A 26630-nucleotide genomic window follows, 5' to 3' on the forward strand; every position below is an offset into this window, starting at 1 on the left:
AACATAAAATATTCATTTAGGAATGTGGTCATTTTTATACGTCTATATTTTGCCCCTCTTTGAAGTGACGTGTGTGCACATGTTATTTCAAAGAAAATGATGCTTTATCATGATTTATGATCAAATGCAATTTTTGTGTTGTTCTTTTGATTTGCCAGTCGTGCCCCGATGTTGATTTGATGCCCCAGATTCGATATTTGATGATGATGCCCCCTCGGGAGATGAATCAATTTTTTTGGAAAATTGTTCATTTAATTTGATGAAGTTCGTATGATGTGTATGATTTCGTGCATGTAAAAAGTGTGCAGATTGATTCATCTCCCGATAAGTTACAACTGTTTTGGTATAGGGGAGACCGCGACCATATTACAGGTCCCTATGGCTAACCCTAATTTCATTTTCCTCCTATAAAAGGGGAAAAGGGCTTGATTTAAAGTCATTTGTGCTTTGTTGACTTTGAAGAAAGAGAATTTTCTCTAAAGAGAAAATGCCTATTCCTTATCACAGACATCGTTTTGAGCGCGTTCGGAGGTACCGGAGACTTGTAGCGCGTGGACCACTAGTAAGTCAACGTTTTTGACCCCTTTTTGATTTTTCGTTTTGTCATTTTTAGTCATTTTTTGAATTTCAAAGTTTGGGTGTTTCGTTTTAGCGCATCTAGGGTCCACAGTAGCGCATACGAAGTGTAGAGTAGTGCATCAAGTTTAAATTCAGGGGTCGCGTCCGAAAAATGTAGGCTAGCGCATAAAACTTTTAGGTTAGCACATGCATGGATAATAGCGCATATAAAGTGTTGGGTAGCGCGTCGCGTCAATAGGGTAGCGCGTAGGTGTGACCTAGCGCATAGGGGCCGCCGGGGTTCGCATAGGGAAGGGGGTTTAGCACGTAGGACTAACCTAGCGCATAGGGCTAAAAGGGTAGCGCTTAGGAAGGGTAGATTAGCGCATAGGAAGAGTCTAGCGCATGGGGTGGGTTAGGTAGCGCATTGGGTGAAAAGTTTAGCGTGTGGATAGAATCTAGAACATAGGTTAGCTAGAATAGCGCGTAGGAGAGATAGCCTAGCCCGTGGGGATGTTTTAGCGCATTGAAAATCTGTTTTAGCGCATCAGAAATTTTTTTGCAGTGTTGGCCGATTTGAAAATTTTGTTTTGTTTGCCTATCATGTTTTGATGAATTTATCCAATATGAGTGTTTGTATAACTTGTTTGGATTTGCAATTTTCCAAGTTATGTATAGATATCAATCTGTTGGTTTGATCAAAATATGATGGATTTGCGTGCTCTGTTTCAAATTCAATGTGTGGGAAGCCTGAGTTGTATTACAAGCCGATATGGGTTGGAAACTTGAGTTGTTTTACAAGCTGATACGGGTGGGAAACTTGAGTTGTTTTACAAGTTTATGTGATTGTGGAGACTTGAGTTGTGTTACAAGTTTTGATATGGTTTTTGAGAACTTGAGTTGTTTTACAAGTTGATATGAAATGATAGGATTTTGAACTTTGATTGTAGATGAGCAAATTGTTTCATGTTGTTGATGTAAGTTTGATTTTGATATCTTTGTGTTGATGTGGAAACTGATATTGGATATGTTTTCTGTGTTGACAGGAGTGATTGGGTGTTGTACAGTCGAGGGAGAGATTCCCGAGACCGTGGACGTTGATACCGAGATTATCACAGGCAGATTTGGACACTATAGAGAGATGTGGATTGACCTCTCTTCTGGATATGCCTCGGTTCACTGTGAATCGGGGGCTTTTGACAGTATTGGCAGAGAGGTGGCATAGTGATACGAACACCTTTCATTTTGCCACTGGAGAGATGACAGTGACACCGGAGGATTGCTACCAGATTTTGCGGATTCTTGTAGTAGGGGCACTACTTCCCTATGAGCAGTCAGAGGAGGGTGGCTCAAAGGCACTGCGCCGCATTTTTCAGGATGACATAGTTTGTGGTTATGAGATCCCCTGGCAAGAGTTTTTGGATTTGGGTTATGCACTGCTGCCATCGGTACTGGTAGGATTTATTGGGGGATTCCTTTGTCCTGATCGTAGGTCAAAGGGATTCTCGGTGGGATGGGGATTAGTGTTGGAGGAGATGGTCACACAGGGCCAAAGATTTGCATGGGGGTCAGCGATGCTGGCTCATTTATATCGGAGTTTGCATGAGGTAGTATACCTCGGGTACGATAGTTTGTCAGCTGGCATGACCCTATTAAAAGTCTGGTGCTGGGAGCACATTCCAGCAGCGAGGCCACTGACAGATAGAGATAGGCCCGTAGGTGCAGCATATGCCTACGGTTATAGAGGTCTAGTTGTCCAGCGTAAGCTGGGCAAACTAGAGCATTGGAGGAGGATTTTTGATGATATAGATACGGTCACCTGGAGACCATATACAGGTTGTGAGGTATGGGTGGAGGATGGGCTAGAGATGCCCTTTGTTTTTATGACGCGATATCTGATTGGGAGGACCCCGTTCGTCATTGAGCGGTTTGTGGTGACCCAAGTTTTGCGACAGTTCGGGCGCCAGTAGGGGATTCCTCAGGGAGCGTGCCTGTATGCATGGAGGTAGCAGGATGTGGTCGATTGGGGGCCGACTATTGATAGTGCGGTGGTAGTGGAGGAGTTTGTGGGGTTAGCTGGGCAGATCTGGGACTATGCCCCAGAGATTCAAGACGCAGGGATGATAGATGAGTTCGCCCATTTGTTTACTGCGCGGGCGGTGGCTAGGATCTCAGATCTAGAGGAGATGAGGCCATCATTTGACTCGGATGGGGAGGAGGGAGATGGGGGAGATGATGGAGATGATGGGGAGGATGGAGGAGGTAGAGGAGCCAGAGGGAGGCGGGGAGGTAGAGGTGTGGAGAGAGTGGTACGGCAGGGGAGGATTGAGAGGGGGAGAGGAGGATTGGCTATCGGAGCCGGGAGAGAGGGGAGAGTGATGGAGGTGCTGGCTGCAGTGGGGGATGAGGAGGAGCTGAGTAGACCAGCACAGAGTAGGAGGGTAGATGTACTCCCACCTCCAGTACCAAGGACAGGGCGAGTGGGAGGGGTTCCTCCAGCACAGGTACCACTGCAGGTTTGAGTGCCAAGTCATGTGGAGGATGCATAGATCCGGACCTTGCAGATTACCATTCAGCAGCTGCAGGCATAGATTTTGACCTATCAGCGGTAGATTTCTCAATTTACCACTGAGAGAGATACTGAGATAGAGCGGCGAGGACGAGCGGAGGAGGCGTTGGCGAGTGTGCGGAGAGCAGCGACGGGTGGTCCATTGAGAGACACCCTTAGAGAGCTGACACGGAGAGTGCAGGAAGTAGAGTATTATAGGCGGCATTATGAGGCTGCAGTACCCAGAGATCGGCGAGTGGAGAGCTTTGCATAGTTGAGATTGAGTCAATCTTGAACCACTGGGACACGATCTGAGAGCCGAAGTGTGACGGGGCCGGTGAGACAGGACCCTCTTGGAGATCCAGGGGCAAGTGTATCTAGAGCGAGACAGGACCCTCCTGGAGATCCAGGGGCGGGTGCATCTGGAGCGAGACCATCTCCGTTAGGAGATAGTCATACTTGAGAGACAGGGTCTCTATTGTATTTTTGGATCTTTGTTATACTTTGTACTGGACATAGTGTTGAGACACATTTTGTAGATTTTGATCATTTTTTGAGATATATATACGGCACCATTTTTGATCTATGTGATGTGTTTATATGGATACATGTTATATGAGATATTTTATGTGATGATGCAATAAATGATGCATGATGCAGGATGTATGCTTTTTATATGCGGTGAGATATATCTTGAAAATGAGATGTATGTTTTAATATGCTGCTAAATGTATCGTGATTTGTAAATGATGTTAAATGATATGCAATAATGATATGCAATGAATTGTAAAATGATGTGCAACTACTTGTAAAATGATATGCAACTAATTGTAAAATGATATGCAACTAATTGTTTTTGAAGCATCCCTCATTCTGTATTTGCCATCCGATAGAACCATGTTTTTGCTTTTTTTTGTAGATATCATCATTGAGCATTGATTTGTTTAGGATATGTTGAAAATTTATACAAGCATAATGGTATAATTGAACCATAATGACCTGAGAAAAATTTACATGATATTTGATTTTGCAAGATAGCACAAGCGTCAAGGTATAATTGAACTAGGACGACCTGAGTGCGTATTGCATAAACATACAAGATTTGATCATTTGTATGCGTGAATTGGAATCAGGCCTTCAGTGATATTCGATGTATCACGTCTCAAGGCAAGTATTCACACAGTACAAGTGATCACCTTCCAGATAGAAGACTAAGAAAATATTGGAAGTTCTCCTTGACCTCTAGCTGTGAAGCATTTAGTGAGACAAGGAAGAGAATCCAATAATGCCAAAAGTTCAAAATGCAAAACTAGTTAAGATTTTATGCTATAGTGCAACATTCAGTATTTCAGAAAATCATCCATCCTTGGTAGTTTTGTGTTTTGTTTGGTTTTGTTTGACAATGAAGCGTGGTTGTTTGTTGGATGTCATGCTGGTGAGTTTTGCATCTAGTCTAGATGTTTTGAGTGTTTGCAATATTGATATGATTTATATGCCCCTAGCTGAGTGTGCCTCTTGATGTGAATATATACAGGGATTCCAAGCCATGGTGGATTAGTGGTAAGAGGATATATATAGACAAATCAGGATAGTGACTACGCTAAGTATGTCCTGAATGGATATTTGCTAAGTGTCGGGCGATAGCCAATAGTGTTTGTATGGATAACATGGTATGGAAATAGATGGAGGAGCCATTCTTTCACAAGAGCGCTTGTTTACTAGGTTTTCACCCTTTGTCTTTATAGTACTTTGTTTTTGCTTTTTCTGGATTTTTTGATTTTTTTGTTTGTTTTGGGCTTTTTCCGTGCACTAGGCTTACTTTAAGTATAGTACCTTTTCAGATGGATGTTGTTAGTTGGTTCGTCAAGCACATCTCCTTCAGAATTTGTTAGTTGATAAGCACCTGATCCATAAACTGATATGATAACATAGGGACCCAACCAGTTAGGCTCAAATTTCCCTTTTTTTTCTCAATCTTGCTGATTTCTTGGATTTTCTTTAAGGACTAGGTCACCAACCTTGAAGTTGCGGGGAATGACCTTGTGATTCTAGCTCCTACACATGCGTTGCTGATATGCTTTGAGATGAGTATAAGCATGTTGGCGTCTTTCATCCAATAGCTCAAGTTCTTGTAGGCGGTTAACTCGATACTCTTCATCTGGGATTAAGCCTTTCAAAGAGACTCTAAGAGATGGGATCTCTACCTCCAGGGGTAAAATAGCCTCTGATCCATAAACCAATGAGTATGGTGTTGCTCCGGTAGGTGTGCGGATGCTGGTCCTGTATGCCCAAAGTGCTAGATTGAGTTGTACATGTCAATCTTTGCCTGCATCATTCACTATTTTCTTGAGGATTTTTCAGTATTGTCTTGTTAGATGCTTCTGCTTGACCATTTCCCTGTGGGTAATATGGTGTAGAGAACCTATGTTGGATTTTGAATTTTACACATAGTTCCTGTAAATCTTGATTTTTGAAAGGTCATCCATTATCTGTAATGATTGAACTTGGAATACCATATCTGCAGATCAGATAATTGAGGATAAAAGAGGCAATTTGTTTCCCAGTCACTGTGGTCATGGGAACTGCTTCTATCCATTTGGTAAAGTACTCTATTGCTGTTATAATGAACTTGTGTCCATTTGAAGAGGAAGGATGAATTTTGCCAATGAGGTCCAGTCCCCACTGACAAAAGGGCCAGGATGTTGTAAATGGTTGCAGTTCTTGCGCTGGTACATGTATCAGATTACCATGGATTTGGCATTTAGGACATTTCTTGGCAAAGTGATATGAGTCTTTCTCCATTGTAGGCCAGTAGTATCCCATCCTTAGAAGCTTTTTAGCAAGAGTAGTGCCGCTTGAATGTGTGCCGCAAATACCTTCGTGAAGCTCATGTAAAGCGAAATCGAAATCATTACGATCAAGACAATGAAGAAGAGTACCATCGAGACCTTGACAATATAAAGTATCAACAGTAAGGGTGTAACGGGCAGCTTGTCGGATAAAGTTACATTTTTGGTTGCGGGATTGGTCAATGGGTAAGATATTGTGTTTGAGGTAGTCGTATATTAGTCCATATAATGGAGAATCTAAACCAATCAAGGCATAGATAACATGGGATTCAGAGTGGTCATAGACAGGGGAGAACAGTTACTCTACCAGGAACTCATAACGACTCTGTTGCTCTAGAATTTGTAGTAATGAAGCTATAGTAGCCATTGCATCGGCTGCTTTGTTGTTCGACCTTGGTATTTTCTCGAAGGTGATGTGCACAAAATACTGTTTGAAGTCATCCACCATTCACTTGTAGGGTAAGAGCTTGTCGTCCTTTGTTTGATAGTCATTGTTGATTTGATGGACGACCAGTTGCGAGTCCCCATAGACTTTTAACTCTATGATTTTCCATTCTACGGCCATTTTGATGCCTATGACCAGTGCCTCATATTCAGCCACATTATTGGTGCATGGAAACATAAGTCTGTATGATCTTGGTATAGTGTGTCCTTCAGGAGTGATGAATAGAATGCCAGCACCGGAACCATGTTGTGTATAGGATCCGTCAAAGTATAAGGTCCATTTTTTGGTAGAAAGAGAAAGAACATCTCTGTCTAGAAATTCAACCTCCATGGTGTGTTTTCCTGGTAGGGGTGCTTCGGCTAACTGATCTGCAATTGCTTGTCCTTTGATGGCTCGTCTTTCTGTGTATTGGATGTCAAATTCACTAAGAATCATGACCCATTTAGCCAATCGGCCTATAAGAGCTGCCTTCCTGAGTAGATATTTGAGAGGATCAATTTTTGCCACTAGCTTGATGGTGTGTGCTAGCATATAATGTCAAAATTTCTGCAAAAACCACTGTTAAGCAAGCCTTTTCAATGAATGTGTAGTTGATTTCATAGCCATTCAATGTTCTACTGATGTAATATATGGCACGTTCATTTCCTTGTTGATCTTCTTGTGCCAATAATGCCCCCAGTGATATGTTTGTGGTTGAGATATATAAAATAAGAGGCTTTCCTGCGACCGGAGGTACTAGAACTGGTGGATTCATCAGGTACTATTTGATTTGGTAAAAAGATTCTGCACACTTAGCCTCCCATTTGAATGGTACATTTTTGTGTAGCAAATGGTTAAATGGTAGACTTTTATCGGCTAGCTAAGCGATGAATCGCCTAATTGATTGAAGTCGTCCTTGCAGAGATCTGAGTTGACTGATATTCTTTGGTGGTGGCATGTCCATGATGGCTTGTACCTTTGCTGGATCTACTTCAATACCCTTAGCTGAGACTATGTAGCCTAGTAACTTGCCTGATGTAACCCCGAAGACACACTTCTTAGGGTTAAGCCTCACTTGGAATTTCTCCAATCGATCAAAAATCTTTGTTAGGATGCCAAGATGTTTTGCTCTGGTGAAAGATTTAGCTAGTAAGTCATCCACATAGTCTTCCATAAATGTGTGCATCATGTCATGGAATATTGTGGTCATTGCTCTTTGATAAGTGGCCCCTGCATTCTTTAAGCCGAAAGGCATAACATTCCAACAGTACGTTCCCCAAGGATAGGTGAACGTGGTTTTATCTTGATCTTCTGGGGCAATTTTGATTTGGTTATAGCCTGAGAAACCATCCATTAGTGAGAGCATGGCATGACCTGCTATGAGATCTATAATGATGTCGATACTGGGCAAAGGAAAGTCATCTTTTGGACAAGCTTTGTTGACATCTCTGAAGTCAGTGTAGATTCTGATACTACCATCTAGTTTTGATACTGGAACGATGTTGAAAATCCATTCCGCATAGTCAATGGGTCGGATGAATCCGACGTCTAATAATTTCTTTAGTTCAGTTTTGACCATGAGTGCCACCTGTGGATTCATCTTTCATAACTTTTGCTTGATTGGCTTAACTCCTGTAGAAATGGACAGATGATGCATGATTAAGTGTGGATCCACTCCAGGCATATCAGCATATGACCAAGCAAAGTTGATTTGCTGTCCTTTAAAGAAAATGATGAACGCTGATCTCTCTTCCTCTGTTAGAGATTCTACAAGGTGTAGATTCCTAACTGCTTCTGTGGTACCAATGTTGATTGATTGAGTGCGCTCAATCAATATGGGTGATCGCTCATGAAAGTGCTTAGGAAGAGTGTCAAGTCTCCCATTGTTAGGTGCCTTAAAAAGGTTTTCACCCCCCGATGCATCCTTTATTTTTACTTTTTTATGATCTAGAGCTGCCATTGACTGGTTTTCAGCATCCGATCCTTTATCTGATTCATTTTTGCGACTGAGAGACTTGGCACTCCCTGGCTTGTAGACATCATTATTTTGTTCACTAGTAGAGTCTATTCCGGATTTACGGTACATAGGTAATGGATAATAGATTCGTCATTTGGGAAAATTGGTATATTATGGATTTCAGGTTCATCCCAGTCAATGAGGTCAGGAAAGACAAGTGGTAAGGAATCGTTAGGTGGATCAAGCTCGGCTACTGTGAGTGTTAGGACAGATTTTTCATCGTGATGGTTCTTGGTTTTAAAGAAGTTCAGGATTTTATCAAGGTCTTCGATGGTATTATCCTCTACATATACTTTCTCATAATGTCCCTATTCGCTTTCCTCGGCGTCATAGATATTCTGCGGTCCAAATTCCAGAGGTCTATCTTCTGCGTTATGTTCTTCTTGGCAGATAGATATAGAATCAATATCACTAGAGATATCTGTAGTAGCATTGGAGCAGGTACCCCATTCATATTCATTGGAATCAGTCTCATAGGCATCATCCCAGATTTTATCTGTGCTGTAAATAGGTATGTTGTAGGGTGAAAACAAATCTTTGATGATGGACACCATTTTGATGGTTTTTGTTGATTCTGTGTCAGATCCATCCTCCACTTTCTGAATTTGTTCATAGACTGTGCTTCCTCGGGGAGGAATAATGGTATCTGGAGATGACATGATTTGTTCTTGAGATATTGGTGTCTGAATATGAGCTACTACTGCAGCTAGGGCCTTCTTATGACTTAGAATCTTTTCCTGATGCAACTTCTGATCTTGATGTTCTCGTGCCTTGCGGATTGTTTCTGCAGATTCAAAGAGTGCTTCCTGCCAGGATTCTTCTTTGTACTTTGCCTTTACTTTCCATTGAGGTTTGATAGGTAGGTGTGGCGGTCGTTTCAATAGGAACATGAGTTTGGAACCTAATCCTGCTTTGTTTCTGCTAGGTTGTGAAAGAAGATCTATAGGTTCAGTGACTCCTTCTTTGCCTTTGCCAATAGGTCCTTTACCGTCATATCCCATTTGCTTCATGATTAAGTAGCCTTTTCCATACAGGTGTGTGGGTAGAACAATGTTCAGAGCGGATGCTCTATGATTTTCTTCCTCATCTTTGTATAACCAGCTAAGAACATCTTTGTCTTCTGATTCATGTGCCAAAGTACCCAATTGGATGAAGGTACCATCAAATTTAGTGATGGGCCGAGTGGCCAGTTGTGTTGATGTAGTAGGCAAACCATGTGATCTAGGTGATGTTGGCAATTTGGCCAAGCATAAAGGCTCTAGAGAGTATTCTCCCATGCCTTGGTCTTTGATTTGTATTTTCTGCTTGAAGTCCCCCCATAAGGAGATGGATTTTGCTGTGTGTGGATCTGATGTTGAAGATTGTTGCTTTGCTCTATTATGAGGAACCAAACTGTCCTGGGCTGCCCCCATTGTATTGCAATGTTGAAATGGATTGTGATCAGCAGATATGGAGATTTCTTGTCCTCATAGGGAAACTTGACACACTGGTGATATGTAGAAGGTACTGCTTGCATTTCATGTATCCAGGGTTGTCCTAACAAAATATTGTAGGTTAGATCAATATCTAAGACTTGACAAATAGTATCCTTTTGTACTGGGCCTACTTGAATAGGTAATATCACTATACCTTTAGAGGACCTTTCTTCATCATCATATGCTTTTATGGTAATATTTTTGCAAGGATCAATAGATTCTTCTGAGAAGCCTAATGCACGGATAAGCTTTAAAGTACATATATTAAGGCCGGCTCCTCCATCTATTAGGACTTTTTTGACTCGGTGTTTGCAGACAATGACTTCAATATGGAGAGGAGTATTATGTGGATGGATCAAGGAAGCATCGTCATGCTTGGAGAAGGTGAGGTTATGAGATCCTGTCATATGGGCGACCATGGCTTGAAATCTGTTTGTATCCAGATTTTGAGGTACATTGGTTTCCAATAGTGCTTGTTCTAATATGTCTTTGTGCCTCGGTAATAGTTTCAATAATTCCAGGATAGATATCTGAGCTGGAGTCTTGCGTAGTTGGCTAACCAAGTCATATTGGATTTTTGGTGTGGTAGTTGTAGGTGCAGTATGTCCTTTCAAGACATATTTCTAAGTTCAGGTTGTGACATTGACAGATTCATGATCACGCTGATCTCGGATGGTGATGACATTTACGTGATGATCTTCAGCTCGTATGTGGTTGATGGTGTTGTTGTAGATGTGATTAATACGAGCTCCGCGTGTATCATCTGAAGTGGATGCTCCATCTTTGTTGTAATTTGGGAGAGGATTTTTAAAGGCTCCGTGATCACCATTTGTTTTAAGTCCATCGACCGTTAAGTCACCTCGATCAATCATGTCTTGTACTATATGTTTCAATCTCATGCACTCATTTGTTCTATGACCCTTGTTGCGATGGAAATCACAATAGTGTGAATCATTCCACCAAGGTGGTTTGATTGGGGGTTCATAATTGTTGATTGGAGGCAACTACAGAATCTTGTTTGCCAAAAGTTCTCTGAAAGCGGATTCTAGTGATTGTCCTAGTGGTGTGAAGACACGCTTTTGGAAATTGTTCGTGTTGTTGCGTGAATTGTTGTTAGGTCCCGGATTCATGTTTTTGTTTTGAGTATCATTGGTGTTGTTTGTATTGAGTTGTCTTTGATCAATATTTGGTGCATATGTGTTAGCATTTGGTGCAGCATTTTTAGTATTTTTCGTGTTCTGAGGATTTTCAGATAATGCAAGCACTGGTTGTTTTGATTTAGGATCATGTGATTCGTTGTTGCCTTCGTTTCTGTTTCGAGTCCAAAATCGAGATTTGTCAAGATTGGTGTTGTTTTGATTATTGTAGTTTGATGAATTTGTTCCTTCCTTGTAGAATTTGAGTGTTTCCTTTTTGACACAGGCTTCCTCCACTTGAATGCCATTTTCAATCAATTTAGCGAAGGATGGTATGCATTGAAGTTTTAGTCTGTAACTCATTTTGCCGTTCAGGTTATCGATGAAGATTTCCATTTTCTCCTTTTCAAGAATATCTCGAGGATATCTGGAGACCATGCGTCGCCAGCGTTGAAGGAATACCATGAATGTTTCATTGTTCTTTTGTTTGGTATTGCAAACATCTAGCATGGTTATGGCATGTTGGATGTTGTAGGAATAGTGGGTTATGAATTTGTTAACCAACTCATCAAATGATCTGACAGGTGGTGAGATTTTGGATAACCATTCCATGGTTTGCCCTCCCAAGTTTCTGGGGAATAACCTCATTAAATAGGTGTCATCATGAGCAAATTCAAGGCTCAGTGTGCAAAATTCATGAACATGATCCCTGGGATCACTTTTCCCATCATATTTATCAAATTTGGGAACGTCCAAGTTTGGAGGAAAAGGCACCATGTTTAAGCTTCAGTCAAATGGATAAGGACAAATTTTGTTTAAAGAGTACCGCACTGTTGTCCCTTGTTGCATATCTTGTATTTGCCTTTGTAACATTTGCATTTGTTGAGTAAGGGCTGCCAAGGGTATATTGTCTTGTCGAGGAAAAAGTTCTTGCCTTGTATTGGTTCGCAGCTGAAAAGGTGTGGTAAATGGTATATGTTGCTCTGGTGTCTCTAGCTCAGGTATACGCATTTTTGGTATGCGTTGTTCTGGAATGTGTTGTTCAAAGTTATGCTGTTCAGGTATGCGAGTTTCTTCTTCTCTGTGTTGTTCTTGATATGCATATTGTCGAGAACCAATTTGAAAGATGTTTGGGTCGAAATCTTCAGGAAGTTTAATGCCCTTGCTTGTGAGCATCAACAGATATTTTTCTTTGTCATTTTCCATGAGTTTTTCGACAAGTTTTTGGAAGGAAGGATTTTCTTGACATTCCCAAAGAAGTGCTTCAGTAATTTCAGGTTCTTCTATGGGTGGAACTTCAAAAGGATTTGATAATCTGCGATTCATACTTGATTCTGCGTGTGTCTCGCTTTGTTTGTCTCGTTGAGAGCGAGTAACAAGCATTTTAGTAAAAACTTTCAGTGATGAAAGGGACAAAAGCCTCTTCGATAGGTTGCTCGGGTGTTGGTGGTTCTGGTCGAGATGTGTTATATGTGATGCACTCATCGGGAAAGAATGCTAGATTGATTTTCCCGCCTCGGTTTATGGTTTGATTAAAAACAGACTTTTGACAGTATGCTCTTTTTTTCAAAGGTTCTTTGTCAAATTCACTAGATTTGTTTTGGATGTAACGTTTGACGTGATGAAGGAATACCCAATGAGATTTGAAGAGTTGATGATTGACGTATAAAAACTTATTTCTCTTGATGAATTTGGAAAAACTAGGTTGTTGTTTCTTCAACGTGATGTTACGATAGAGGTTCTTTCTTCTCAGAATAAGGGGATTAGTCATGCATGAGTGATCAATGATTTCCTTTGATGTGTTTGGATTCAGTTGATTCTTGTTTTGAAAATTTTCAAATCTTACTTTATCAAAGTGAAGGTTTAGATGCCCCTTCACGATAAAGCGTGTCAAATGATATGGATAAAAGCTTCCCGATCTAGAAACTGGATTTGACAATTTGAGAATTTTAAACAATTGTTTTGAGATAGAAATCCGTAAGATGGTAAAGGATTCTGTTGATACTGATGATGAAATCTCTGGATTATGATAGGAGAGACGTCCTCTATTGTGTGATTTGTTTAGGATTCTGACAACTTTTGTTTTAACACAAATTTAGCTTAAGAAGTAGTTTTAATGTTTCATTTGTCACTCTGTTTTGATGAAAACTGGGTTTTTTTTATGAAAAAGGCTTCTAAAAATGTTTTTGAAATTTTGAAATTTTGTATGGTTTTTGGTCTCTGTTTTTCTGTTTGGATCACGCGCTAGAACAGAGTCTACATGCGCTACTGAATTTACCTGATGTGCTAAAATAATGGGCCCACGCGCTAATCTACCCCTAGATACGTGCTAAAATTCGGATTGTGGAAAATGGCAGTCTAACAGTTTGAAAAGTTTATGCGCTATACTGTGCCTGCGACGTGCTAACTATTTGAGTAAATGCGCTAATATATCTATGCCACGCGCTAAGATGTTTCTTCTACGTGCTAAAAGTAGGGCTGTTGAAAATTGTTGTGGAATTTGTTTCGAAAAGGCTACGCGCTATACTAGGCCTACCACGCGCTAACTTTTAGACTTTATGCGCTAATTCTTGGTACCTACGCGCTAAGCTGTTGCTGCCATGCCCTAGACTGTGTTTTGGATGCGCTAAAGTTTTTTATACTGTTTTGCCTAAGGATAAAACGCTACTGTTTTAACTCTACGCGCTAATTTGAGGTTTGGATGCACTAACAGAAGTGTTCCACGTGCTAAGATGTTGCTCTTATGTGCTAGACTGCCCTGATTTTTCCGTTTGGGTGATTTCTTGAGGATTTTGAATTTTGTTGAGAAATTTTCAAGTGTGATGGATAATTTTCTGAAATAATAAACGCAAGCACGACACAAAAAATATAACCATTTTGCCTAATCTAACAGAAAGTGTATGTTCTGCGAGGATGTGTTCAAATCCCCAATGTTTTAACAGCTTTGGATACAAGTAAGACACTTAAGAAAGACTCTTTATTCAAGGGTCATAAATAATATCATAGCCCACTAGTCTTGATACTTTGTCAGCTCAAACAACCGTGTCACCCCCTAGAGGGCGCCCATTTTTTTGCCTTTTGCCAGAAATTAACCCAAAGTGAATTGCTTCACAGTTGAGTAGTTATCTTGGGAGATATATGGTGAGTAATCTTGGGGGCGGATTCTTCCCCACCCTTGCACTATGATGTTATAAATGTTCGGTTACTGACTCAGTTCAAAGCTTCTAATTTTATGGTTCGTAATCAGGCTTCCCGTTTGGCCGTCAGTGATAAACTCCCTCAGGGGGCTTCCCAACCTTTAGAACAAAGGCTTTACGTATCTCAAGGATACTGAGGGAAGGCTAATCACTGCGCGCAACTGTTGAAAATGATTTTTATCACTTTCCACATTTGATTATAGTGGGTTGGAATTCTTGGCGTCAAAGTCGTTCCCCACTTAGGTCGTTCCCTTCACACTGGCCATAAATGGCTTTAAGAGTTGATTGCAACTCCTCAGGAAGGCAGGCCTGCTAAGGGTTTTAAATAATTGAATTACTGAAAGCTGTAAGAGTGGTCTAGATTTTTGATCACCCAGTTAAGGGGAGAGCATATACCTTCCATTTTCGAGACAAAGCAAATAATTTTATTTTACCCTTTCAAATCAGTGATTTTGCTAAAATCTATGTGGAGATGTTGCTCCATAGAACATGGTGTTTATTTTATCCGGGCAAATCAATGATGTTCTAATCTATGAAAGGGAAATGGTCAACAAAGCAAATGTTCGATTTTGAGGTCAACAAAAGAAATCGGTTACAAAAGAAATGCGTCCACTCCACCTGCAAGAAAATTATTAGTCCTGCAAGTAAACCAAAAAAGAAAATTGTTAGCGAATTTGGGGGACTTCCACAAGTCTAAAATTCCAATTCGGTTACAATAAAAAAAATAAATTATTTTTTTGTTTTTCTCTGTCTGTGATGCGCTACAGAACAAACTGTACATGCTACAATATATGTTCTATGCGCTAAAATTTATGATAAACGCGCTACTCTGTTCTTTGGGTGCGCTACTCTGGGTGTTGGAAGCGCTACTCTGTGTTTTTCTTTTCTTTTCCGCCCCGATGCTGTAGGTAATTTGAAATATGATGCGCTAATGTTTGGGTTGCCCGCGTTGTATTATGGATTATAAGCGCTGAACTGGGGATCGCATGCGCTATTCTGGTTGTTGAATGCGCTGCTCTGTGATTCGCCTGCGTCGAGACCTATAGGAAAGTGTTAGAGGGAGTCATGCGCTAAGAGAATGTCTTCACACGCTAAAGTATAGGGCCCACGCGCTAAACAGTGAGCTGGATGCATTAGGCTATTTACTGGATGCGCTAAACAGTGAACTGAAAGCGCTACTTCATTTTTCCCGCGTGTCTGCAAAAGTATTTATTTTCAAAAACCGATTTGTTATTTGGGGTCGGGCCCCATGGTGGGCGCCAGAAATGTATGCGGGAAAAGTGGGTGAATAAAATTTAATATGTGAAAATATGTTAGAATACTAGTCCACACACACACACAGGACTTCTTGGTGCAAGCTATGGAGTAACGTAGTGTTACTCAACTTCCCAAGGAGGGTCCCATGGTTCTCTATCTCACAATGTCCCTCAAACCAACATTTTTGCTCTCAGATCACTGAGCAAAATGGTTTAGGAATGGCAAATATGAGAACGAGAGATGCTTTTGCTAAATTTAGTATGAAATAGATGTGAAGCTATGTATGATGCTAAAAATGCAATAAACTAAATGATAAGATGACAAGATTAGTATGAATAATATCCTAGCATACTATATTTAGTCTATGATTGAGCTAAATGATAAAGAAATTATTCTAAAGATACATATTAGTCTAATTTCTAATCTAAAAGAGGCTAAATGATGAGCATATATGAAATGAGAAAGCTTGAAAGAATTTGAGCATAAGTGTAATGCTTCAAATTTGAAAGATGATTGTTAAGAATGGAGGAATGAGAGCTCTATTTATAGCATAAACAGGGCAATGGATGGTCAGGATTGAATGGTTTAATCAAGGGCCAAGTTTGAAAGTTGGGGATCCATGTGCACAATTGGCACCAATGAAATGGTGACAAGTGTCAACATAAGAGTGGGTTGAGAGAAGAGGTTGGAGGCATTAAAGGCCTGAGAAGACCTCATGGTTATCTAAAGGCTAAGGGTCAAGTCTAGATTAGGATTACCCAATGGATTAAGATTTAATCTAAGGATAAACCTTTGTGCAAATGATTAAGAGATAATCCTGGTCAAAGTATTAATGGCCTGATGAGACCTTTGGGTTGGGTAGAGGTTGAGTCAAAACAAATGTTTTAACCATGTGGGAGGGTTTGAATTAACCATTAATGGTTATTGGAGACTTTGGGGATTAAGTGGTTGAAGGTTGGAAGCCTTCAATGGTTTTCAAAGACTTTGAGGATTTAGTGGTTGAAGGTTGAAAACCTTTAATAGTTATCAAAGACTTTGGGCCATTTGAGAAGTGACCTCCCTTTGCTTAGGGATGTGACAAAGTTTAGAGGAGGGTTAGGTTAATTAGAAGTGACTAGAAGATTCTAGAAGGGATTAGGAAGGGGTTTGGAATTTTGCAAGTGGATGGGGGGATAATAGGATTTAATTGAAATAATTTAATTCATTCAATTTGGTTGCAATTTGGAGAAATTAAATAAATTAGATTTATTCAATTTGGGATAACTATTTAATTAAATTTGAATTTAATTAGAAGTGGATAGGGGGATTTAATTGAATAAAATGATTTATTCATTAAATGGTATAGTGAATTTTATTTAAATAAATTGAGTAATTTACTTAATAAAATAGAAGAATGTGGATAATTTAATTAAATTAGATTTAATCAAATAGAGAAATGAACATAAAATATTCATTTAGGAATGTGGTCATTTTTATACGTCTACAGATATTATATTAAAAAATGAAAAAAAAAATTTATTATTATTTAAATGTAAGATTTCTATTATCTTACAAAAATCTTGCATATTTATCATATATTCATTACAATCATCATTTAATTATAATATATGTGTTACAACAAAGCTTACAAACTATAATACATTAATAATGTATGATTAATCTATATTTATCGAAAGGAGTCTACATTATTGATAAAATAAATGTTTGGGATATGTATATATATCCAAATATTCTAGCCCTTCAATAATTGATCTAAAGGATACAACTACCACTAATGTTAATACAATAGCTCCAAGAACAAAAATAAACATTGTATAACTATTATCCTAAAACATAACAACCATTACTAGAACGCCAAATCTTTAATATATCCCAAGTCACTACAAAATGGTATCAATGCTCTCTATGAGAGCACCCAAATTTGTCTTGTTTGTTAACTAAATGTGTCCTCAAGATTGTAATTATGAAGGTATTATTATTGAAATAGGAAAATGATGAACAAATTCTTAATGAGTGGCTATGAAGATTGAAAATCTATTAAGGTAAATCTTTTAGTACTTTTGTTCTATTAAAAACCCAGCCAATGGTGGTTGGTTGGTATACTATCAAGTTGAATACCTATAAAAAGGGATCCATCATAATTTCTTTGTGGAACCATCATTATAATTGAAGTTTGTTCTCTATTCTATGCATTGCTATGACTAATAATACATGTTTTAGTACACTTATTTTAGTTAGTGCATTATTTACAATGTAATGAAACAATCAATTATACTTGCTACACGTTTAACTACACTTCAAGTATTGTTTAAATTACTACAAATGATGTAAACAAGAATACCAATCATTGTGAACTTGTGTGAGAGGTATATTGATCAATTTGTCACTACTCAAGGTACAAGATGATCTGGTTCTATAGTTTAACTTTAAACATGTATTCTTCTTAAATATTTATGTTATAATTTAATAACATTGCTATATGTCAATGTAATGACATGGTCAATTATACTTGCTAAATGTTTAAATACACTTCAAGTATTTTTTAAATTACTACAAATGATATAAACATGAATACCAATTATCACGAATTTGTGTGAGAGGTACATTGATCAATTTGTCACTACCCAAGGTACAAGATGATGTGGTTATATAGTTTAACTTTAAACATCTTAATGCCAATTCATTCCTATTTTTCTTTAACATCTCTTGTTATTGGTGTGGCTCCCTCTAGACCCACGAAACCTTCTCCATCTATTGCTCCTATTCTTTTCCAGCCTTCAATGGAGGTTTTATTGCTTGGTCAACTTTCTGCTCCTAGTGTTGATAGTCTCATTGTGTGGTCCCCCCCCTCTTGGTTCCTCGTGATGGTGTTCCAAATGATAGTATTGCTTGGACTATTGTTTGTCGATGGAGGAATTGTCATTCTTCCCTCTCTCCCCAAACTCTTCCCCGAGTCCTGGGTGATTTTTCTACCCACCTTTGATGTGGGCTACTATTTGTTCTGCTAGTGTGTTGTAAGTGGTCTGTTTTGGCCTTTGTTGTCAAAAGTTTGTTCTTGACTAGTTGTTTGCACCCTTTTTGTCATGTCTTTGTATAGGGTCAACACCTTTGTTTTGTTCATTTTAATATAAAAAACATTTTTATCTATCCACTCATTTTAATCAAGACTTACAAAAAAATATCTAAAATATATAATTTCTATTATAATTTTATGCAAAACTCATAATAATAAACATTTGATAACTAACTCTACAGATGTTTTACTATTTATACATAAATGGTAAATTTTAATTATAAATAATATATCAAGATAGTTACAACCCACTCTCACATTGAAAAAATAGAACTTTTTATCATTTAAATTGTATATAGAAGACATAAAAGATGGGTGGCACTCAATATGAAATGACATATGTTGGAATGGTATAATATTGTGTAGGTGAAGTCAAACATAGTGAGTAAATAATTAATATCACTTACACTCAATGAATTGATCCATACACTCAAGGAATCTACCTAATGACCAAATGGATAATTAGGCTTCAGAGGGAGATACCCCTTGGAAGAAGATGGTTAAATTTTGCATTCAATCAACTTTTGTTGGTCATTCTTGGGACTACGTTAATTGTAAAGACAAAATCCTTCTACCTCAATTCTTCAAAACTCACGGATTTGTTTCATTTAATTCAATTTGGAAATCTTTCAAATTACCTTGAAAAAGCTTATTTGGTTTGATCAAATCCTTCAACCATGGCTTGAGATTTCCTTAATCTTTTTAGTGGAATAGGGTGCAACAAAATGGAAATCCTTTAGGTACTATTAGTAGACTCAAAGGAAGGATACTTTTTTAAAAAGTCATTCAAATTTTTGGGGACCTATGGGATTCTTCCTTCTATCAATGAAAATCTTGGACTCATTACAAATTTGTTCAGCTTATAATCCTCAAACAAACAAATAATCATTAAAATTCAATAGCTAATTACTCTTGATCTTTGTAATCTAACATCTTTGGATTGTCATGCTAACTTCTTGAATTATTGGGGATGTCCTTAATGCTCGCACCATCCATTTCTTCCCCCTTAGAACCATTTAGAAACAAGTTCTTCCCACTATTTCTATATCACCCCATCTCAATGGGAAATGGAATTATGCTTTTCTCCACTCCAAATGGAATAAACTCAATCTCCAAATTTGGAAATCTAGAGTAGATACCCAATCTCAACTCCTTGCTTGGAAAGTACTTCATGTTAAAACTTCCCATCAGTAATTGCCTTTATTTTTTTAACCCTCTACCTACTGTGTGAGGGAAAATTGTGCTCGAATATAGAAGATTGAAATACCTATGATCACAATCAAGCAAACACTATTATCTTAAACACCTCGAGATTAGGATGCTAGAAAGATATTAATAAAGCATAAAAGACATTAAAAACCAAATAATATGCAAACTCTATTCAAAAAAATTTGATTTGATTATCCCCTGGTAAAATGTGTGCTCATTGACACAACAACTACTTGATATTGCTCCATGATGTGTGATTATGCTAATTGGACTCAAAATGCGAATATTGGATGAGGGGATGTGAGGATGAAATTTGGCATTATATGGGTGTGATTGCAAAAAGGTGGATAAAATCCCGCATTATGACATTATGAGTGTATGCAAGTGGAGATAATTTTGCATGATAATGATATGGTAGTGAGAAAGTGGATGATTTGCTTGAAAAAGAGGGAGGATTAAATAGGAGAGGGAGGAAAGGAGGGGATTGAGAGAATGCAACACTTGTCCTCAAGGAGCACAAGTGGCAATCCTAAGGGTGTCATGTGGAATAGGATTCCACACTTGTCCTCAAGGACACATGTGCATTTTGGGAGGAAGCCACCCAAAATGGGTTACAATTTCCTAATATTAAGCAAAATAGGGAATTATGTGTGTGCACACACATGTGAGGGGAGGTTAGGATAGGACAAGGTTAGTTTGGGAGGATAGGGTTGGTTAGAATCCATGGGTTAGATTGGAGGTTAGGTTAGAAGGAGGGTTAGTTAGGTGGTTAGAAGTTAGGAGACATGTGACTTAAATGAGATTATTTGAATTAATTAATTCGAATAAAAGGGATGAAAAGGAGAATTAATTAATTCAAAGATTGGAAAAGGGGGAATTAATTAATTCAAGGATTGGAAAAGGGGGAATTAATTAATTGAATTTAATTAATTCAAGGATTGGAGTGCTAGAATTAATTAATTAGATTAATTATTTCAAATGATTGGGGGAGGTAATTAATTAATAGATTGATTAATTAATCGGCTAATGGGGCATGGCTTCATTTAATTAAATTATCCACAAGGGATACTTGATCTTAATTGAATAACATGAATTATTCAACTAATACAAGGGACTTCAGAGATTTGATCTCATTAAATTAATAAGCCAAATTTAAGTGTCTACATTTTTCCCCTCTTCAGGGTGGTGCTAGAATAGTGTCGGTGCGAAGACAATATGACACTTGCGAGGGAAGAAAAAAAGGGAGCGAGAAAATTCCCTAGGCGAATGAAGGAATGGTTAGGGATGCCCCCTCGAGAGGGTGCATGGGGAGAAAGGTCCTGGTGGTGTCTCAAAAGAAACAGTGCCCCAATGGATGAGAATAAAGGACAAGAAGTAGATGGGAAGAGGAGAAAATGTAAATACAGTGGAGATGGAGATGCAAACATCATGGAGTGCGAGCACCTGCAAAAGGAGATGTCATGTAGCACTTATTTTGATTTAGCATTGTATGTGAATTATCAAGGTATGAGGAACTAGAGTGGAATCTCACAGCCAATGCATTGATTGACACATATGAACAGACACGGGCTAATCTAGCACCACCAGAGTTATAGAGACCCTGCAAGAAATGGTGCTAGAAAAACCCCAAGCAGAAGATATGCCCCAGTGTAACATGTGATAACAAAGACCTCATGAGGGTACAACAAGGAACACATCCAAAAGACATGCCAAGCAAAAAAAAAAGCCACAAGACCACATCCTAAGCCTTGTTATTCCTAGCACACCATGATATAAAGGATTGTGGCGACCAAGAGAAAATAAGACCCGAGGAGCTCAAAAAGATCAACAAAGATTAAAAAAGAATCAAATCCAACATGAGGGCCTCAAATATCTTTTGTGAAAAGGAAAACTGAGTGTATGAAGATTGATAATGTCTAGTATTGGGAAGGACACATCCTGTATAAGACAAAGATGATCAAAATGTTTGGTTTCATGAAGGATACATCCTATATAAGACACAAATAGATCAAAACATCTAGTTTTAGGAAGGATACATCCTATATAATACAAATGATAAATGACAATTGGATGGATAAGACAAAAGGTACCTGATATGATCATGATGACAAAGATGCTCAAAGATGATTGTTGAAGAACCAATCAATAGGATAAGATCTTGAAGGGCCAGACTAACACTCACACCTATGTACAAAGACACCTATTTACAAGATGAACAAGATATGGATGAAGGAAGAAGACCTGGGTATAGGCATGAGGTTTCCCTAGTCAAGATGAAAAGCCATGAGAGATGGATGATTGGTTGATTGTTAGGATTGATTGGATCAAGTCTTGCAGCAAGCCTGGGAAAAAGACCAAGGATATGATCGGATGATTCGATTAGTGTTTGAACTTGGATAGTTGAGGAAAATGGATAAGATTTGCATGTGATGGTGGATTGCGAGGAGCAAATGGATTGATAAGATGAAATGGCATTGGATTGGATGAGGGTATCCTAGAGCTAGATACCAATGACAAGGGATGAAAGAGGTGATGAAATGTAATGAGAGGAGGGATGAAATGATGGAGGATAGGATGAAAAGGATTTGGAGATGGAAGCATTATGGATGTGTCTGGGAGATGAGGATGAAGGAGGAAGGGACAGAGGTAGATGAGGATTGGGAGAGGAAATGGTTATTGATGAAGAGATAGAGGAATAGATAAATAAGGATAGGTGGATCAATCAGGTTATGGATGAAGTGATGGAGGAACTGGGAGATAAGGATTGGTGGATGGATGGATATGAATGTAGAGATCGAGGAAATGGGAGATAAGGATAGGTGGATGGATTAGGTTATAGCTAAAGATATGGAGGAACTGGGAGATAAGGATTGGTGGATGGATGGGTATGATAGATGAATGACAAGAGGAATAGGAAGCGAAGGAAATTATATGGAAGATAAGGTGATGGGTGGATAAGGACTATGGAGGTATGTGAAAAGATGACATGGAAGGGAGGAAGGACGGGTGAATAGGAAGGTGAATGGAGGAAAACTGTGATAAGGAAATGGAGGCCAAGATATGTCTAAAGCATGTATGCATGGTGGCCTTTTGTTTTATAAAGATCCAAAGGAGGATGGAGGAAGTGAAATGGATTGGACATGATGGGTATGGTAAATAGATGGAGATGGAGGAAATGGATAGATGGCCAGAAGACCTTGCCCCCAATTGCAGAGAGAAAAAGGATTAAGGGAACTATGCATGACATCTATTTTCCAGGTTTTCATTATGGTATTTGTCCAAGGCACCTATTTTCCAAGTTTTCACCATTGGATAGATTTTTCTCTTTACTTTTTTTTCATCATTTTTTTTGTATTTTTTCTTCTTCTTTTTTTTTTTTTTTTTTTTTTTTGGGGGGGGGGGGGGGGGGCGTGGGTTCCAATTTATGGATGGATATGGATGACTATAAATGGATTCAGAGGATATATGGATGGAGGACTCGAGCATCAATTTCCGTATCAAGGTAGTAGGAGCCCATTTAGAGTGATCCTTAGATTTTGGTATAACTCTATTAAGAAGGAGTGGATTATGAAAAGGCTTGGATTAGATAGTTTTGATGGGGGGTGCAAGGGATTTAAGAGAGATGGTGGCGGCAAGTGTTTGGATGGAACAAGGGAAAGTGAGTGTGATGGGGGATGTTGTTAGGACCAACATTGGCACATATTGTGGTAGGAGTGGGATGAGCAGAGGGGAGATGGATGTAGCATGTGGATATGACGGAGGAATTATGATAGGGATATTTGGGACATAGGTACCCAAAATAGACTTAGGAAATGGAGGGGGAGAATTTTTTAGCTGATCGACTAGCAATTTTGAATACCATTGCAGGTTCTTCTTTTGGATGCACTGCTTCTTTTTGCTTTGGGATCCATATTATTTTTGCTTTCTCTTTAGTGGGCCTTTGTGGCCTTTGGGATTCATTGCATTTTTATATTATCTTTTGCACTATTGGAACATGTCTTTTTGAGTGGATATGCTCATTTTATATTGTCATGGATATGTAGCTTTATGTATTTTTGACTTGGCATCCAAATTTCTGCTAGTAGCCTTGGAAGGAGTGTGCGAAGGTGTAGAAGATGGAGGAACTATGGGTGAAGTAATGGATGTAGGATGTTGGAGGGAATGTGGGGATATGTTCCTTTGTTGAATCTTGATTGGGAATGAAATGAGTAGGAGGTTTATGATGGGTGATGGAGATATGGAATTTGTGCATGAAGGAGACGAGTAGGAAAAGATGGAGGATGGGATTTTGAGATATAAGGGCCCAAAATGGATTTAGCATATGGAGGATATATGAAGATAGATTTTGGTATATAAGGACCCAAGTTGGATTTAGAGGATGAAGGAGGAAGATGGATGGTTATTTTGGATTTATATGATGGAGGAGGGGGAATGGTGATAAATTATTTGGAGGAACGATGGGAAGATGGGATGGTAGGTTTGGAAGCATAATTGGATTTTGCATTAGTTGTACCAACATTTTTGGATGAAGTGCCATGGGATATGTAATCGAGACCATGATATATTGGATATGCTTTAACATGTATGGGCTCCAAAGCACCTTTCTCATGTAGGCCTAAACCTTTACCTTGATAGTTCATTTTTGAGCAATTTATTTAACGTAGGATACTTTTTCTCTGGGTAACAAGATGTGAGTCCTTTATCAGATGGAAAAAAATGGGTGGTGCATATGAGATGTTCTTCTGCTGTGAATGAACTGCTATGGATGAATGTAAGTGAACTAAGGGGATAAAGTGATGGTGGTGTGATGGTTTGGATAGGAGGATCAAGAGGTGGAGCATATGGGATGGGAGGATATTGACTTGGAAGAGGGGATGGTAGGGGCTCTTACGATGGAGTAGATGGACTAGTAGGATCTTGATTTGGATGAAGGGATGATAAGGGATCTTGAGATGGAGGAGATGGAATGGTGGGATCTTGATTTGGATCAATATTTATATGCATATGCATATGCATGTACATATACATATATATATATACATATACATATACATATGTATGTGTGTGTGTATGTGTGTGTGTGTGTATGTATGTATGTATGTATGTATGTATGTATGTATGTATGTATGTATGTATCAACAAATATCCTTCTTGAGGAATCTATTATTAATCATTTTTTGACCTAAAATTGCAATAGGTACTATTGTCACAAAAGTCTGCATGCTTCATGAACTCTTGAGCTCAACAACCCTATGACACATTGAAACAACCTTCAAATGTAGGACCCTATATAATGTGAGGTTGATTCTTTGGAGAAGGTCGACTTCCTTATTAATATGATGCAAGTGTTGGACCAACCCAACACATATAAATCCTAATCTATTGATTTTGATGGGGAAAGGGGGAAGAGAGAATGCTTGAAAGGGAAAAAGGAGTTTGCAATGAGATTGAAAGATTGATCTTCCCTGCCTATAATGGCATAGAACATCAAGAAAACTACCCCAGATATGAACATATTTCTATCCTAATTAGTTTCCTAAAGTTTGAGTGAAGGTTGGAATCATATAGGATGAAGACAGAGATTGTATCAATCCACATATAACATTCATAGAAGTATCAACATGGTCGCTTAGAACTAAGGGAAACAAACAAGAATGCATGCAGATAAAGAGGTAAAAGAGATTACATAGATTATGAGAACTGAAAGAAGGCAAGATAGCTAATTTTATTAATGAAAAGGAAAGAAAAATTTACAAATATAGAGAAAAATAAGTTTTCTTCAAAAGAAAAGAGGAGAATATCCCTATAACAGGGTTACAAAATTGACTTTGTAGTTCAAGCATAACTCAGATTGAACTACAATTAGAAACTCTAACCCACTAGGGTAAAATTACAAAATATTAGAAGAAGATAAGATCAACAAAATGATTTTATGGTGTGTACACAACACGACTGAAAATATCCTCCATGCTTGGGAAGAAGCAAAATCCCTGCAAAAGGGGAAATGTCTGCATTCAGTGTCGTCTGCAAGGAAAAAAGTCTTTAATCACAATGAATAGCCAAGGTGGAATCTAGAATCAACCTACAGAGTCATGGTTGGAGTTATGGCAGAGATCCTGAGAGTGGTTGGGTTGACATTTGATATGATTTGGCCACCGACCAGGTCTACAATTGATTGTCGATCATTCAGTCGACATCCACCCTGCACAAAGAATTTAAATTCTCACCTGCCTAAAATTTGAATTTTGGCCCTTAGATCATCCATGTCGTGCAAAAATGGACACCTCAGATTTCACCACAAAGCCCTTCAAACAACTCAATAAAATTTTAAAACGTGATCGTCGAATCTCCCTTTTAGAAAAAATGAATGAGCAAAATTGCGTCATATCGCCTTATGAGGTGGCGGGGAGAGCCTTTACTCTCCATCTTGCGTATCTCATGCCAACATTTGTGCACCCAAACATTCCCAATGGGGGAGTGGGGAATCAGAGAATCTCCTTTCCCTATTATCACATGGGCCCATTTGTCTTTATCTTCGGCATGTGCGAGGTAAAGAAAGAACTAACTTCCTTCCTTCCTCGCCATCATTTGCTTGCTTGATTTTCCTTGCAGGGTGGATCTATTATAGGTTGGACCCATCATCCTACTATCCTACATCCAAACATGGTAGACTTAAATACCTTTGTGGGGTGGATAAAATACTTAACCCTGCACTCCACGAAAATAGTGAAAACTCTAGAGCTAGTCTGCCGGTAAAGAGTAAAAAAGGGGGAAACCAGCCCCACATGTCTGAAAACCCTTAAGTTAGTGCCTATTAAGTGATTTGACCAATAGAAGTCAGTCGACTCAAAATTAGAAATTAGAGCCCCAAGAAGGATAAAAGGTTA

The sequence above is a fragment of the Cryptomeria japonica genome, chromosome 1 (genome assembly GCF_030272615.1).
Source record: "Cryptomeria japonica chromosome 1, Sugi_1.0, whole genome shotgun sequence".
In the NCBI taxonomy this organism is placed as follows: Eukaryota; Viridiplantae; Streptophyta; class Pinopsida; order Cupressales; family Cupressaceae; genus Cryptomeria; species Cryptomeria japonica.